This window comes from Schistocerca americana, chromosome 5, assembly GCF_021461395.2.
Source record: "Schistocerca americana isolate TAMUIC-IGC-003095 chromosome 5, iqSchAmer2.1, whole genome shotgun sequence".
NCBI classification, from domain to species: Eukaryota; Metazoa; Arthropoda; class Insecta; order Orthoptera; family Acrididae; genus Schistocerca; species Schistocerca americana.
The window spans coordinates 767,420,629-767,438,037 of NC_060123.1; the positions used below are offsets into that span (position 1 = coordinate 767,420,629).

At 41.6% G+C, this 17,409-nt stretch overlaps 1 pseudogene; it reads left to right on the forward strand.

Annotated features, from left to right (window-relative positions):
• The window catches only part of LOC124616670, a 104,924-nt pseudogene extending 100,914 nt beyond the window's left edge, over window positions 1–4,010 (forward strand).
• The last annotated feature ends 13,399 nt before the right edge of the window (window positions 4,011–17,409 follow it).

Consider the following 17,409-nt stretch of genomic DNA (forward strand, 5'->3'; position numbering starts at 1 on the left):
GGAGAGTCACACTGGGGAAGTTCCAACCACAGTTGCAGGAACTTTGAGCCAGAACTCATGGCCACCTAGCACTGTCAAGTGTGTAGCAGCGTGTGCTTGTAGGTGACACTCCAAAGAGTGTCCTGTGGCATCTACACCAGTTTTAGCGTATGTGTAACACAAATATCCTCTCGCAGCTACTGCAGGTACAGGGGGAAGGCAGCTGCTCAGCTGCGACTCACCCGTAGTACTGCCCGAGGTTTTCCTTGGTGGGAGGACTGGAACGAGGTGCACCAAGCCTTGTGATGCCCATTGAGGAACTGTTGGAGTGAGACGTAGTGACTCTGAGGTCAAGAAAGCTGGCAGTGACCAGAACAGGGTGTGCTGACTCCCCCCCCCTCCCCCTCCCACCATACTGCTTTCAGTGATGCCATTGCAGAGGATTACACTGTGGTTGGTCATCTGGTTTTTATGTGGGCCAGAACATGAAGCTTTCCTTTGCTTTTTTTTGCTAAATTGACTCATACTTCTGGACACAAACACCTATACAGAGCAAATGTATTGGCATCCAGGGTTGGGTTATTTGGGGGGGGGAGTGACAGTTTGTTATTGTTTCCGCCCCCCCTCACCCAGCTTCCCTCAAAAATGCAACTCGCTAGCAACGTCGCTGTTAGCATACGACAGACATCTACAATTTTAATAACAATAATAAGCACACAAAAATATATTAAATTATTCAATATAATAGTAACAATACAAATAGGTGGATCAAAGAATGAAGAAAACATAGAACAAACAAAAGAACTTCATAAAGTGTACAAACTGACATGGACACACTGTAATAAAAGAAACATTTCAGTACAAGGCAAACACATGCGCTATAATACAGTTATAGTATCAGAAGCACTCTTCGCATCAGAAATGACCACAATCTGTGGACCAGGCACCACAAAGCAGAAAGAATACAATGCAAAATCCTCAGAAAATTTTTTGGAGCAGTGCACAGAGATGGCATATGGATGAAGAGATCAACCAGAGAATTATAAGAACACAGAGGCAGATTCAGTCACAATCAGAAAACACCGACTAACATTCTGTGGACACATACACACAATGAACAGCGACAGATTCACAAAGGGATTTAGGATGTAGTAAATGCCTTAATCAAAAAAACCAGTTGGTTTAAAGAGATAGAAGAATGCCAAAACGAGCAGGAATCAGAATGGAAATGATGAATGAAAGAGACAAATTCAGAATCAAAATTATGAACATAAAACTTGAAGTAAAGGGAAGGAAGAAAACAGAGAAAATATGTACATATCAAAGGAAACAGGAACACAGTCAAAGAATGAAAAGATTTTGGGAAGAGAAAAGGGAGGAGGAAAGAAGGAAAAAGCTGAACAACCATGTAACAACGAAGTTGAACTCTGTCAGAGTGTGTGCTCACCATCATTATTTCAATAAACATTATGACTGAGCAGAGGTCTGCAAACACATGTGAATGAGGGGAATACTGTTTCTATCAGTGATTTCCAACTGTGTTCGGGAAGTCATTCTTTCTGTTGTTGTTGTATCGGATCTGTTGACAGCTGGTATGTTCAACCCAGTGGTGTGCAGCTTTACCCGGCTGGAATGTTGTCAATCAGACCAAAAGCATGTCCTTGTGGGCAGACCCTAGCACGAGCATCTGAAAAGTGTCCTTTATTACATGTAGCTTGTCATTGCTGGAAGAACTTGGCATTTTTGACACACTTCTGTTTCCATGCTACCTCCTTCTCCAAAAGTTATGTGTGCATTTGGAAATTGGTGAAGTAAAAAATATAAAGACATCGTGTCATTCTGCCACATCTGTCTGTAGTGTGCATTTTGGGGTGCGTGTACGATACAAGGCATTTAGGTATGATGAGGTTACTTAGCCATTAATGTTCACAATGGCTGGCATAAAGGAAACATGACAAGTATTACATTAGAAAGCAACAGCGATAGCTTTCCGACCGCATAAATTCTACTAGGCAGAGTCAGAAGCAGACACAGTGGCCTGTGCCAGATACGAGGGTTGGAAGTGGCTGAAATGTGAGTCGTGGGACAAAGAGAAAGAGAGAGAGAGAGAGAACACACAGACAGCACCATAAAGCATTCCCCATCTCTTTCTGCACAGAATGCACCACACTGCTGCCTTCTTAAGTGCACCCCAGTATAATATGTTGTTTGGGAAGTGGGTGGTAGTTTTCACCATTGCCACGACCTCCCCTTATATCCACTCCTGCAAGATTGTGAAAACTACAGCCACTGAGGAGATTTATGTGAGATGTTCCTATCAACTTTGTGTAATATTCATATTGCACACTTCTGCAGACAAAACAGATTTTCGACCTTAGCTTAGGAAAGAAAAGAATCATCACAGATCATTAAGGTTCAAAGAACTTGTCTTGAACACTGTAAGGGATCCCTGATTCCACAAACAAAGATGCTAGTATCTGACGCCCAGGTCGATAGCGGACAGGAGTAGATTGTCGAGCGCTGCAGTAGGCAGTGAGACTAGTGCTGAGTGCGCAGTAGTATGGTAGAGTGTCAAGTGAGCAGTAGAGCAGGAAAGACGGGGAAGAATGGTGGTCGAGTGAGTTGTAAATGGTAAAATTCACTGGAGTATGACGAGTGAGCACGTCCCCCTGATCGTCGTGGGGTTGACTCTCACTAATGCCGATTCGCAAGTGATAAGAAACAGAAAGTGACAAGTGCCGAATTACGTGTTTCACGTCAACCGTGTCGGCCAGCAACAACCATGGATTGCAGTGAGGATTGTTGTGAATGTTAACCATCAGCATTGCGTGTGACAAAGTACTGAAAATCAGCAATCAATAAAAAGAGATAACCACAATTAGATGTGTAAGGCAAAGGTAGCAACTGCCTCAGAATTTGTGTGTTAGTAGGAAATATACATCAGTTGTACATCACAACCTTTGTGATTCTTAACAATAGACAAACTTTCAATCATTAGCTATTCCGTCCCAGAACAGCCGCATTCGGTTGAAATACTCCTGAAACCACAGCAGAACAACCAATAGCCTTTCATCCATTAAGCACACGGTCATATATCACAATAATTAACTGTTTGGTGGCTTCGGTAAATTACCCAAAATCCAGTAAAGGAATTAATCGGGGGTGTTTCAACACGAATGCTTAAAAATTCTTTTGTAGTTAACCTATTTTCAGATTATGAAGAGTTGTTTGTTACAGCTTGTATTTTTGTTCCAGGTGGCCCTGAACTTGATGGCTGTAGTGATGTTGTGAAGGCACAAAGTCGGAAGTTGTTAAACCTTCAGAAACAAGATTTTCAAAAGTACTTCTTCTCAGATACCAATATTTCGCCCCTGTTTGTGTCGGATACACAGATGTCTCAGTTGTTGTCACGTAATTTGAGTGTAGTGACTGAATCTAGAAAACAGTTTCTTTTGCTTCCCTGTGCCCCAAGCATTATGTGCAATGCAGGACTCCTAACAAAACAAACACACAGAGCACAGCCCTCTGTCTTCTCTTACCGTTTCTGCAGTTTGGGAGCACAGTCCGAAAGTCGGACTCATGTTGACCGGTCTGGCAGGGCGAAAATGGTCAACGTGGGTTCGAAGATGGTGACAGAACGGACTGCTACAGCACGAGCAAAGGTTTTTGTGGGACCCGAACTGATGAAACTCATACGAGAAAATGGCCTGAAGGTACTTAGCGTTGCTCGCCTGGCGGGAATTGTGGGGTCCAAGCAGACGTCCAGCCTTATCCCTCTGTGTCATAACATATCTTTAGCCTCTGTGGCTGTGGACATTGAACTGGACTCTGCTCTCAACTGTGTGATTATAACTGGCACGGCAAAGTGTAGAGGGCAGACGGGCATGGAGATGGAAGCTCTCGCTGCTGTATCGGTGTCTGCCTTAACAGTGTACGATATGTGCAAAGCTGTGAGTCATGACATTGTGATATCTGAAATAATGCTTCTGGCCAAAAGTGGGGGAACTAGAGGAGACTTCCACCGGACATGAGCATCTGTGTGGGGCAGTGAAATAAGTTGAGTATACCTGGTGTGATGTAGGCAAATTTCAAAGTCTGTTCATAGTTATCATAAATTATATACACATCGAATTGGCCTGAATATAAGTTGCACCTTTAATTTCGAAAAAGAGAGAAACTTAATTAAAAATAATTTGTCAAGTTGCCCATTTACAAAAGCTTTTCAAAATGTGATTTACCCTTAACCAGTTTTTTTGTAGTACACTATAGATAAATTACACACAAAAACAAAGCTTTCAGTTGCAGTTTTCATGTAAGACACTCTTAACTTCACTAACATTCATTGTTTTGTCACTGTCAGTATTTTTGTCACTCTCCTCCCAAAGTACAGTGGCGTCGCTACAATCCCGGGCATTGCATGTGCAGCATTTCTTGAACCGTACCTTTAAAAAGCACATCTGTTAGATGAATAACTGTGAGTTTGAAATTTGCAACATAACTGTACCGAATTCCAAAATTTTCTCTCAATGTTGTGCTTCATTGGTGAAGAATAAATTATATTCTTTAGTTAGAGAAAAACTGTGCCTGTTCCACTGTCTAAAATAGTGAAACTGTGAGAATGGGAATACAGAGGGGTCCAGAAAAATGTAGACTCTCTTTGATAGTCAATATTGATGGAACAAAATGGCATAGTGTCAAAATTCTTGCATGGGAGGAAGATCATTTTGTGTGTTCAAAGTGACACCTGTTAGCAGCCAAGCAACATCAATGTTGCTGAATTGTTGACTGAAATACAGCTGTCAATGTTGCCAGTGTGGTAGCTGCACAGGATGTCTTGATGGTTTCTCATATCTCATTCAGTGTAGCTGGGTTCTGTTGGTAAACTTTGTTTGTCGAGGTCCCCCATTGGTAGAAGTCGAGAATTGTAAGGTCCCATGAACTTGGTGGGCACTTGACAGTTCCTCTTCGTCCTATCTGTCGTCCAGGTATATTTTCATCTAAGTAGAATCTGATATCTCTGTGGTGGTGAGGCGGAGTACAGTCTTGTAGGTAAAAATCTTTTGTTTCCAAACACCACTTGGATGGCTAATAAAATCAATGTTTGCAGTATATGATACACCTCACCAGTTATGTACCTTCAAAGAAGAATGGGTCAGAGAAACAATACTATGACGGACCACACCACACATTATCACCAAGTGAAGTAACATGTTTGTCCATGTGAACATGAGGATTTTCAGCAGCCCAATACACGCAGCTATGACAGTTTACATTACCATTCAGGTTGAATTGTGCCTCATTAGGCCAGATAACCTTCCCTGCAAACCATTCATCTTCGTGAAGCATGCCTTCAGACCACTCGAAGTGCTCCATCCTTCGATTCGAGTTGTCCTCATTCATAGTGTGAAACAATCTTGGAATGTACACTTTCCACTTTGCAGTCTTCAGAATTTATCATGCACTTGATCAGCTTATCCCACTTCCCCATACACAATGCTTCATAGATTTTTGAGATGATCTAGAAAAATGTTGCAATACAGCAGTGCTGGAACCTGGAGGTTGATGTTGTTGTTCAGAGGACCTTTCCTTGTGCACATTTTAAACAGCATTGTCGGCTTAAAATTTATACCAAATACAATAAATTGTTGTTTCAGTACAGCCTTGCATTGCTCAAACAATAGTTGTACTTCATCCAGCGCTGCATTGTCATCTGCTGGAAACCCACACGACAAGATCTGTTGGGAAAACAGTGGTTTATGCTACTACTCAAAATTGCAGCCATATAACACTTTGTTCCAAAGGTAATAACTATCAGAGAATGTCTACATTTTTCTGGATCCCTCTGTAGTCACTACCTAAATGGGATAGCAACAAAGAGAATGTTTGCATTGCTACCTCATACACAACAATTGATTTACAAACTGTAGTGATATTTTTGTTTCATTTCAAACTTAAGAAAAAGCACTACAGTTGAGGTTTCTATGATTCATAAAAGTCCCAGTTTTTATGGGAGATTTTTTGTAGAAATGGTGTATCTTATATTCAGGCCAATATGGTACCCGTTTCCATCCTGTTTTAAGTCTTAATTCAAAATATTTATCTTTCTTTTTCCAATACCTGATCAGTTTGAGAGAGATATTTAAAAAAAAAAAAATAAGCACTAGCAAGTACGTTAATTTGCTATTGTTAAAACTTTTTCTCGTGCATGTTCTCTACAATTTTGATATGACACCACCTGCACTCTTATCTTGTTGCCAGTAAAAAGTGAGTAAGTAGGTCATTAAACTCTCTCTCTTTTTTTTCCCCTTCCCCAGCTGTGTGGTAGTGTCCTCTGTGTTGCTCTATTGTTTCAATTTTTGATGGTCCCGTGCTGTGAAAAGTTGAGGTGAAGTGTTCATTCTTAAATAAATAGTGTGTATCAGCTCTTTTCTCCTAGGATCAGGTTGTCATTGCTGTGTTCATTGATGTAAAATGACACTTTTTTAACAGTTCCTAAAAGGTGCACCACTTCATTGACACTTTTGCTCAGGTGTAGAGCATATTGGCCAGACTAATTTACATGTTTCAGCTTTACACTGTATGGTATCCTCTTTTTTAAAGGCCTATTATCTTTCTTGTGTGTGACTAGTCCAGAGATTGAAAATGTTTTATTTTGTAAGTTACCAATCCAGAACAGGTTTCTGTCAATTTAATTCTTCAGGTTTTTCCAGAAGTTTGCTGAAATTCCTGAGTTGTCCTTTGCGCAGTCGGACATCATTGTCTTCCTCGCATATTTCGGTGACATTAGTTGTTGCTTTTACAAAGTGCTACTTGAGACTGACCGTCAGATGGAGCAGGTCTGTAATTTGTTCCCTCTGCCTTCGTGCTTCATCTGCAATCTGCTCTGACAGACACCATCCTCGGGTATCCGTGTTGCGTGATATTCCGAGTGTCATCTACACTCACGGGCACGATTCTTGTGTGTTATGTTTTCAGTCCGAGCTGGTTGGTAGAATTCTGTTTGCGGGCCGTCCCCGTTTGGGGACAATGATCGGCAGGGCATGAAACCCTAATCTTTCATCTTTCAGTTAACTCAAATGTCGAGAGTCACTTTTTTCATGTACTGCGGTTACAAATATAAGAAAATACAAAATGAAAATTTCTCAACATAGTCATGTTTCTTTTCAGTATGTTTCTCAGATCAGTACACTGCAATGTAAATATTCCATTAAAAGAATATATTTTTGATTGTTTCTTCAGTCAAAGATGCATTGCTTTTTTGACTTAACAATCAATGTCAAATCATTGTCCCTCAAACAATCCTGCAGGGGTTTGACAACGTGAGACCATGGCTTTATGGAGGATCACCTAGAATTAGCTGTCGTCTTTTCTGACATGATTTTAAATCAATGCTATCATCACTGTTTCTTTTGCTTAGGGTTTTGAGTCTAGGAATGATGCAAACAATCAGCAGTTTATTTCTTTCTTACGTGATCTTGTTTTCTCCTCCCTAGCCCCCTTTCTTCTTTCATTTGGTAGCCTCGAGCAAATTGAATATTCCTGCTTTTGTTTGTATTTATTAATCTGTTTGTGCCTCTAATTCTTAAAAGACTTCATTATGACACTAATAATCTGAAGCAGCAAATTTGGGGAAAAAGAGCTGCATTCATTTATGCTGTTGTAAAATGGAGGAATTGGTTGTAGTTGGAAAAAAATCTGCCTTTTACAGCTGCTGATTTTTGTCATTTATTTTACATAGCCCACCCATGATCTACAATCAGGTCTTCCTTTTTATGTTGTATTTTTTATAAGAATGTTGAAACATAGATGATTGTTATGCATCTTTGCAGCACCTAAACTTGAATATTGTACTTAAAAATGTTATTTGTTGTCTTTTTTAAATTAAATTGTTATGTTTAAGAAGTGAATTAAATAATTGTTACCTGTGACATAATTTTGTAGCAGCTAAACTTTGATTCTGGTCTTCAATATTTTAATTTTTATAGTTTGGGGTATGATTGTTGTAATTAGAAAATGAATGAGTGCTTTGTGCACTATGTTGTTACAGTAATTTGGAGTTTATTTTGTACATCATCTGGTGTAAATTATAAGAATTTAAGCAAAAACTTCTGTCTCTCAACAGCTTTCTTAATAACACTATTCCAGTAACTGGATATGCATATTGAAAAATCTGTGTTGTATATTAGATTCTATGACCTGTACCGAGGCAATATTTTGCGGTTGCAAATTTTCTTGACTATTATTAAGTGTGTGTGTGTGTGTGTGTGTGTGTGTGTGTGTGTGTGTGTGTTGCTTATGCCCTACATACGAGTCCTCCAAGCTACTGATGATCTGACCAATGTACGACATGCCAAAATGCTACAGCTGCATGGGGAGATACAATTAAATCCCATCCCCCCCCCCCCCCCCTCTCTCTCTCTCTCTCTGTCTCTCTGTCTCTCTCACTCTCTCTCTCTCTCTCTCTCTCTCAAAGATCAGCAGGTTCAGGAATCTAACACAGAAAGAATTTAATCACGGTTTCTTTTTCATCTCTATCATACAATGTAGTCCAATTTTTTGCTAATACAGAAATAACATTTTGTGATTTATGTAGTGTACTCTTCAAAAGATCTAATGATGTCCTCATTCCTTTCTTATAAACAAAACAAGAAGAAACTGACAATAATTGTCATTAAAATAAAACACAGAACAGTGTCTCCATAGCATCAATGAGCACATCCTTGCAGCACCTTTGACCCAGGCAGTGAACACAGCAGCGGTCAGTCTATGACTTGCAGCAGGTGAATCCCAGTCAGCTGCATTGCTGATACACCCCACATAAATAATAATAAACAAAATCTAACAATACACATAACCAAGGCTTGATTTGTGACAGTATACCGCTGATGACGAAAAAAATTAGACCCAAAGATTTTGAGATGTGATACAATAGAACTTTTGCTCTAGTTGAAGCGGTAAGATACAAATGTTGTATTCACACTGTTAAAAAGCTCAGAAAAGTGTTATAACTTTTTCAGAAGTCTAAATCAAACTATGGAAACTCTCGGTAGGAACTTAGAAATATAGGAAATGATAGAGTGCTACTTACCATAAATACATGTTAAGAAGTCTATTTTTTTTCTTTTAACAAATCTAGCACTGCATATTACTGCCAAATTAGTCATTACCTATGATTGCCCCAGTGGCAGAAGTATGTATAATAATGTCAAAACGTTTGTGACACTACACACTAGGAGAAGCTCAAGTTTCAGATACACGTTGATTGCGTTCTTGATGATGCTATCTACATGTTCATCCACACTCTGCAAACCACTATGAAGAGTATGACAGAGGGTACATCTCACTCTACCAGATATTAAAGCTTGTTCATGTTTCCTTTCCTCCATCTTGTACTTCAACTTTTCTTCCTTAAACTTATCCTGTTTCTAACTACTCTGATTTGCTTTTGTGGTTAGTGTGAATTTAAACTCAGTTGCCATAAATATCTAATATTTTTTATTGAACAGTTAATGGATTATTTTATATTTCATTTAATGCTGCTCTGCTCTTTGTTACGGCACAAATGGTGTTCCCTACTTTTGTGCAATTTTCACACAACTTGAAAAAATGGTGAGATAAACAACTAGCTTCATTATTTATTTATGTTTTGAATGTACCACTAATGTTTTGAATGTAACCAAAAATGCTTGTTGTTGTAAAATATACTTTCAACTTGCCTCCTTCACTAGCTGAAAACCTTTTTAGTTTCTCATGTTACCCCTGATGTCTTCTTTTTGGTTGATTCATTTATGATAACATTTTACTGTCCTGAGTAGTACCTGTGTATAAATATAATTTTATTTTTATTTTTAGTGATGTGTGTTTTTATGTGCATATTCTTTCAGTCCTGTGTAATATGAGTCTCTGTTTAATGGTATGGTTATGTTGTCTTCAGACTTAAAGAATTGATGTAGAAATTTATAGTTTTCAGCATGTGGTTCAACAGATCCTTATTGTGTTCCTAAATTGGAAAAGTCCTAAAAACAGAAACTAGAAAATAACTGTATAGAAATTTTGGACCACCATTGGTTAAATATTTTATTACCAACCCAAGAAATAAATTGGGAACAATGTGCAGCATCTTATTCAGTGTAAAAGAAAACTCAAATTTAGTTAAAAGTGGACCACTTGAGTTTGCTAAAGGCATAGAATCGTGTGTTTCTAGTGTTCTTAAATCCATTCAAAACCCTCGAAAAGAACAAAAAAGTAAGAGAATATAATATTGAACTTACAGGCCTAAGTCTGGAAACAACATTATAATTGTGTGTATTTGGTTTTGTTTCTATGCTGTTGACATCCTGTACTGTTGATTTGAAATTATATGTGAGAGTTGATGTTTGGAAGCTAAATGCAGGAAAGAAGACCATGAAGTGAAATCCACCCTTCATGTTCTCAGTTGGCAGAGAATGTGGGCAAAGAACTGGAAATCTTTGAGGTACCAAATTGTCAAGGGCTGTGATATTGCCCTTTTAACGTCACTTAGAGTAGACATAGTTCTCTTAGTCCCAAGTGTAAGACAACATTTTTGGTACCTTACAATTTCAGTGGTTTCCATTTACAATTTCTGTTTACAGTGCTCATCATCAAATGTTTTGGTGTTGTTATTTGATTTCATATAAATAACATAGAGGTAGTTATTTTACATACTATTATGTTTCTGATAGCTTTTTCTCACAAAGCATACTTTAGGCTCGTATTTTATTGTAAAATATTGAAACTGACAGACATAAAGACTTGCATTTTCTGCATGTCTTCTGTCACCAGTTTCGCCTCTAATATTGACTGCAAAGCAGAAGTGATCGGCATAGAAAATGATGGAGTGAGGGTGGAGAGGGGTAGAGGGGGGGGGGGGGGGGGGGAGAAATGTAATATTGAAACTAAAATCAAGAAAGAGAGCAGTCAATTGAGGATACAATGAAACATTTGGGACCTCATTAACTGCAGGATCATTCTAGTAGAATAGAATTGTATAAAAGATTACTGCCAAAGAGAAGTGTTAGAACTTCAAGTTTAACACATATATTTAGGAACAACACAACAACACATATAAGTCACTGAGTAAGTTGACCTGTGTACAAGTCGGCATTCGATTCAACACTGAGTCTCAGTCTAGCGGCCGCTGCTCGGCTGGCCGCTTAGGTGTCGCAGCTGCTGCATGGCTGGCAGACAGCGCCGCACGTAGAGGACACGTGTAATTGCGCGGCAGCACTTTGAATAATCGGCGAGTCACAACATTTTTCCCCCCTTTGAAATTGTTGCACTGGTCTTGATGGAGGTGTCCTGGAGATGGCTAATGTAAAGTCTCGAGGAGGAGGCTTCCCGTACGGACGGAAGTGTCCCCGATGATAACGGGTCGAGATGACAGGAGACGTGGGTGATGTGTCGGCATCCATTGAAGGAGGAGGCGAGTAGATGTACTCTGACAGAGGATGATCCTCCGGTTCCTGCATGGGCACGTCTCCTGGTGGCGTCCGTTCTGGTGCTGGCATCGCGATGACGGTGAGAGGGCTGCGTTGTGAGTATTGAGAGATGCCAAGATCCCGGGCATCAGGTAGAGCCAAAAGTGGTGTGGCAGCATTCGGAACAGGCGTTGCTGGCACCCGAGGCCGAAGCTGGTCCGAATGACGCACTGCAACACCCGTGTCCATCTGGATTTCATACAGGCGTCTACCACGGTGTCGTAAGATGCGGCCCGGGCTCCTTTTTGGCCGCCTGCCATATCCGCGTACCCAGACAAGGTCGGCGGCGGTGAACCGGCCAAGGGAAGGCACCCGCGGCCATGAGGAGGGAGGCCGCAGAAGATGAAGTAGCGTGCGGGGCTGTCACCATGTAAGAGCTCAGCCAGGCTGTGATCGCCCATGGGGGTGAAACGGTAAGACGCCAGGAACTGGAGAAGCGCATCATCATCAGCAGAAGAAGTCAGAAGTTTCCGCATCTGAGCCTTAAATGTGCGGACCAGCCGTTCAGCCTCACCGTTGGATTGTGGATGGAACGGCGGGGCCGTGACATGAGTAACGCCGTGACGAGCACAAAAATCTGCAAAGTCGGAAGAGGCAAATTGCGGACCATTATCAGTAACAAGAGTAGAGGGGAGGCCTTCCAAAGAAAAAATGCGGGTGAGAGCACTGGTGATTGCCGCGGTGGTAGGTGACGTGCAACGGACAATGAAAGGAAAGTTAGGGTAGGCGTCAATTACAAGGAGCCAATAAGTACCTAAAAAAGGTCCCGCAAAGTCAGCATGAATGCACTCCCAGGGCTTCTCAGGTGAAGGCCACGGTGACAAAGATGACTTCGGGGCAGCGGCCTGTGACGCACAAGGGCCGCAGGCAGCCACCATGTGTGCAATTTCAGAGTCAGCGCCAGGCCAGTACACATGACGGTGCGCCAGAGATTTTGTGCGAGACACACCCCAGTGCCCCTGGTGAAGGAGGCGCAAGACCGCAACACGCATAGATGCAGGTACCACTACACGCGGTGAAGCATTGTCAGTGGAGAGGAGGATAATACCATCCCTAGCCGTAAGGCGGTAGCGCAAAGTGTAGTAGTTCCGCAACGGATCAGAAGTCTTAGCGGACGGGCGATCTGGCCAACCCTCCTGAATACGGCGTAAAACCCGGGAGAGGGTAGGGTCAGAACCCGTAGCAGCTGCCAGCCTGTCCCCAGTGATGGGGAACCCGTCCACAACCCGCTGCTCGGCAACATCCAGGTGGAAACACAAAAGTTCGTCCCTATTGAATGCCTGATCAGGACCCATGGGAAGGCGAGACAAAGCATCAGCATTCGCATGTTGAGCCATTGGCCAGAAATGAATCTCATAATTGAAACGGGACAAGTAAAGAGCCCAACGCTGGAGGCGGTGTGCAGCCTTGTCGGGAAGTGACGTTGATGGATGGAACAAGGAAACAAGTGGTTTGTGATCTGTAACAAGATGAAATTTTGAGCCATAGAGAAAAACACCAAACTTATGAAGAGCATAAATAATGGCCAAAGCTTCTTTCTCAATTTGGGAATACCTTTGTTGGGCATCCGTGAGCGTTTTGGAGGCATAAGCGATGGGTTGTTCTGAACCGTCAGAAAAATGGTGTGCAAGGACTGCACCGACCCCGTATTGAGAGGCATCTGTGGCAAGAACAAGATGTTGGCCAGGTCAATAAGTAGCCAGGCATAGTCTTTAATTTCTGGAAAGCCGCGTCACATGACGCGGACCAGTGAAAAGGCACGTTTTTATGCAACAGGGGATGCAACGGCTGAGCCACCGACGCCGCAGATGGTAAAAACTTGTGATAGTATGCTATTTTCCCCAAGAAGGCCTGCAGTTCCTTAACAGATGTAGGGCAAGGAAGGGCATCGATCACAGCGACAGTGTGTTGAAACAGTTGAATACCATCGCGAGAGAGTTGGAACCCAAAGTACGTTATAGATGCCTGAAAAAATTGTGATTTCTTTAGATTACATTTAAAACTGGCAGTCTGTAAGACATTAAAAAGTGTGCGGAGATTTTGAAGATGTTCGTCAGTGGTGGAGGCAGTGACAACAATGTCGTCCATGTAATTGATACACCCAGGGACAGGGAGCAATAATTGTTCCAAGAATCGCTGAAAGAGAGCAGGGGCACTAGCAACCCCGAATGGCAAGCGTTGGTATTGATAGAGGCCGAAAGGCGTGTTAAGGACCAGAAACTGCCAGGAAGCAGCATCGAGAGGAAGTTGATGATAAGCTTCTGACAGGTCAATTTTAGAAAAATACTGTCCTCCAGCGAGTTTAGTGAACAGTTCTTCAGGACGGGGCATAGGGTAAGTGTCAATGAGGCATTGAGCATTTACAGTGGCTTTGAAATCGCCACAGAGACAAATATCACCATTGGCCTTAGCAACTACAACAACAGGGGAGGACCAATCACTGGAAGTGACAGGAAGTAAGACCCCTGACGCAGTGAGACGATCCAACTCCCGTTTTACCCGATCTCGAAGGGCCACAGGAATGGGCAGAGCCCGAAAAAACTTAGGCCGAGCCGTGGGTTTGAGCATGATATGAGCTTCAAAGTCGTTCGCACAGCCTAAACGGGGAGAAAAAAGGGACGAAAATGTAGTCGACAAGGAATCCAGTTGAGCATAAGGAATAGCGTCAGAGACAATATTGACAGAGTCAACTATGGAGAACCCAAAAACGCGAAAGGCATTGAAACCAAAAAGATTTTCTGCGTTGGCAGAACTCCGGAGATGGGAACTTGCCCTTCAGTATATCCTCTCTTCTCGTTATCCGCCAGGCCTCAACCTCTGCTAATTTCAAGTTGCCACTGCTCATAGCTCACCTGTCTTTCAACAACATCTTTGCCTCTGTACTTCTGCCTCGACTGACATCTCTGCCGAATCTCTTTGCCTTTACAAATGTCTGCTTGTGTCTGTGTATGTGTGGTTGGATATGGGTGTGTGTGCAAGTGTATACCTGTTCTTTTTTCCCCCTAAGGTAAGTCTTTCCGCTCCCGGGATTGGAATGACTCCTTACCCTCTCCCTTAAAACCCACATCCTTTCGTCTTTCCCTCTTTCCTGATGAAGCAACCGTTGGTTGCGAAAGCTAGAATTTTGTGTGTATGATTGTGTTTGTTTGTGTGTCTATCGACCTGCCAGTGCTTTCGTATGGTAAGTCACATCATTTTTGTTTTTAGATATATTTTCCTGCATGGAATGTTTCCCTCTTATTATGCGTTCAGTTAACTAAGTAGAAATCAGTAATATCTTATCTCAGTGAGGAACTTGAAACTTTCAGCACAGGTCAGGAGCATGTAGAGGTGCTCTTCCTCTACTTGAAAAGAACAGTTGACCACGCACTGAGTAGATAGGTTCCTAGTAGAACAGTTCATAATGGGATGGAACCTCCGTGGTATACAGTCACTGTAAAGAAAACTTTTAAAGGAACAGAGATTACTGCATAATAGGTGTAAAACAAAGTGTAGGATTATAGATTGAGAGACGCTGGATGAAACATGTTTGGCTGTCAAGAGAGCAATGCATGAAGCCTTCAATGACTACTGTAGCAGAATATTGTCAAATAACATTTCACAAAATCCAAATAAATTCTGGTCGTATGTAAGGGCTGTTAGTGGCAAAAAAGTTAGTGTCCAGTCCCTAGCAAGTGAGACAGGAACTGAAATTGAGGGTAGCAAAGTAAAAGCTGAAATTCTGAACTCGATTTTCAAATGTTCCTTTGCAAATAAAAACCCAGGAGAACTGCCCCAATTCAATACTCGTACACTGAAAAAATGAACGAAATAGGTATTAGTGTCAGTTGTGTTGAGAAACAGTTGAAATCATTAAACAAAGCTCCAGACCCCGATGGAATCACAGTCAGATTCTATATTGAATTTGTGGCTGAGTTATCCTCTCTTCTCACTGTAATCTATCCAGAAAACCTTACCTAGTTTTTGGAAAAAGTTACAGATCACACCCGTCTACAAGAAGGGTTGTAGGAGTGACAAAACTACCATCCAGTAGCCATGACATCAATTTGTTGTAGATTCTTAGAAAATATTTTGAGCTCAAACATAATGAGGTATCTCGAACGGAACTACCTTCTCGAATCAACCAGCATGGTTTTCAAAAATATAGATGATATGTAATCCAACTCTCACTTTTCTCACATAACTTGCTGAAAGCTTTGGATCAAGGCAACAGGTAGATTGTGTTTCTTGATTTCCTAACAGTATTTGATTCTGTTCCACACCTACACTTACTGTGAAAAGTACGATCATATGGGGTATCAAGTGAAATACGTGACTGGATTGAGGACTTTTTGATAAGAAGGACACAGCATGTTACCTTGGATGGAGAGTCATCATCAGATGTAGAAGTAACTTCAGGTGTGCCCCAGGGAAGTGTGTTGGGGACCTTGCAGTTCTTGTCCATTAATGACCTTGCTGTAAATCAGGATTTTTGCAGATGATGCAGCTATCTGTAATGAAGTGCTATTTCAGAGAAGCTGCATAAATATTCAGTCAGATCTTGATGAGATTGCAACATGGTGCAGTGATTGGCAACTTGCTCTGAATGTTTAGAAATGTATAAACTTAGTATCCTGTGACTATAATATTGGTGAGTCACTGTCGGAATCTGCCAACTCGTACAAATACCTGTGTGTAACACTTTGTAGGAATATGAAATGGCATGATCACATAGGTTCAGTTGTGGGTAAAGCAGGTTGTAGACCTTGGTGTATTGGTATAATAATGGGGAAGTGCAATCAGTCTACTAAAGAGATGCTTACAAGTCATTCGTGTGACCCCCCCCCCCTCCCACCCCCCCTAGACTATTGCTAAAGTGTGTGGGACTTGTACCAGATGAGACTAGCAGGAGACATTGAATGTATACAAAGAAAGGCAGCATGGTCACAGGTTTGCTTAATCCATGGGAGAGTGTCACAGAGATACTGAAGGAACTGAAATGGCAGACTGTTGAAGACAGGTGTAAACTATCCCAAGAAAGTGTATTAGCAAAGTTTCAAGAACTGTCTTTAAATGATTACTCTAGGGATATACCACAACCCCCCCCCCCCCCCCCCCCCCCCACACACATATTGCTCTCACAGGGGTCGTGAAGATAAGATTAGGATGATTACTGCTCACACAGAGGCATTCAGACAAATTCAGACAATCATTCTTCCACGCTCCATACATGAATGAAACAGCAAGAAACCCTGATAACTGGTACAATGGGACTTACCCTGTACCATGCACCTCCTGGTGGATTGCAGATTATAAACGTAGATGTGAACTGACAGTCTTTTACATGTGCATAAGGGAAACATCTAATCACCTTTATTTTACCAAGACAAAATTTATGATTTTCTAAAGTTTCAAACCTTGACAGGAAATAATGGATTAGGCTGTCCGTAAATTATAAACTAACATTACTGTGATGATGGAAAATCTCATATAAAGACGTGAAACAAATACTAACAAAGAGATAGAGGGGCTGGCCAGTACAGCCAATAGATACACAAAACATAACAGAAAATTTACGTATCCTAGCTTTTGGAACTTTGTTCCTTCGTCAGGGAGGAGAGAGGGGAAAGAAGGGGAAGAAGAGAAAGTGGATTCAGTTACTCACAAACCAGGTTATGAAGCAACAGGGTAGAGGTAAACAGGGAGGGTAGCAAAGATGGAGGCATGGGTGTATACTCTACAGTATGTCAACATGTTGCCTTGACCTGTTTGATAACCAGGTCTGGCTCCAATTTAGTGCACACGGGACATCATCGAACAACTCCAGTGTCTCCCAAAAACAGCATTAACCATCCCTGTTTTGATGACAATGTGAAACAGGCATGGAACTTCATCCCACAAACTCATAACCAGCACAATGCATGCACGTTTGCATGCTTACATTCGGGCAGTT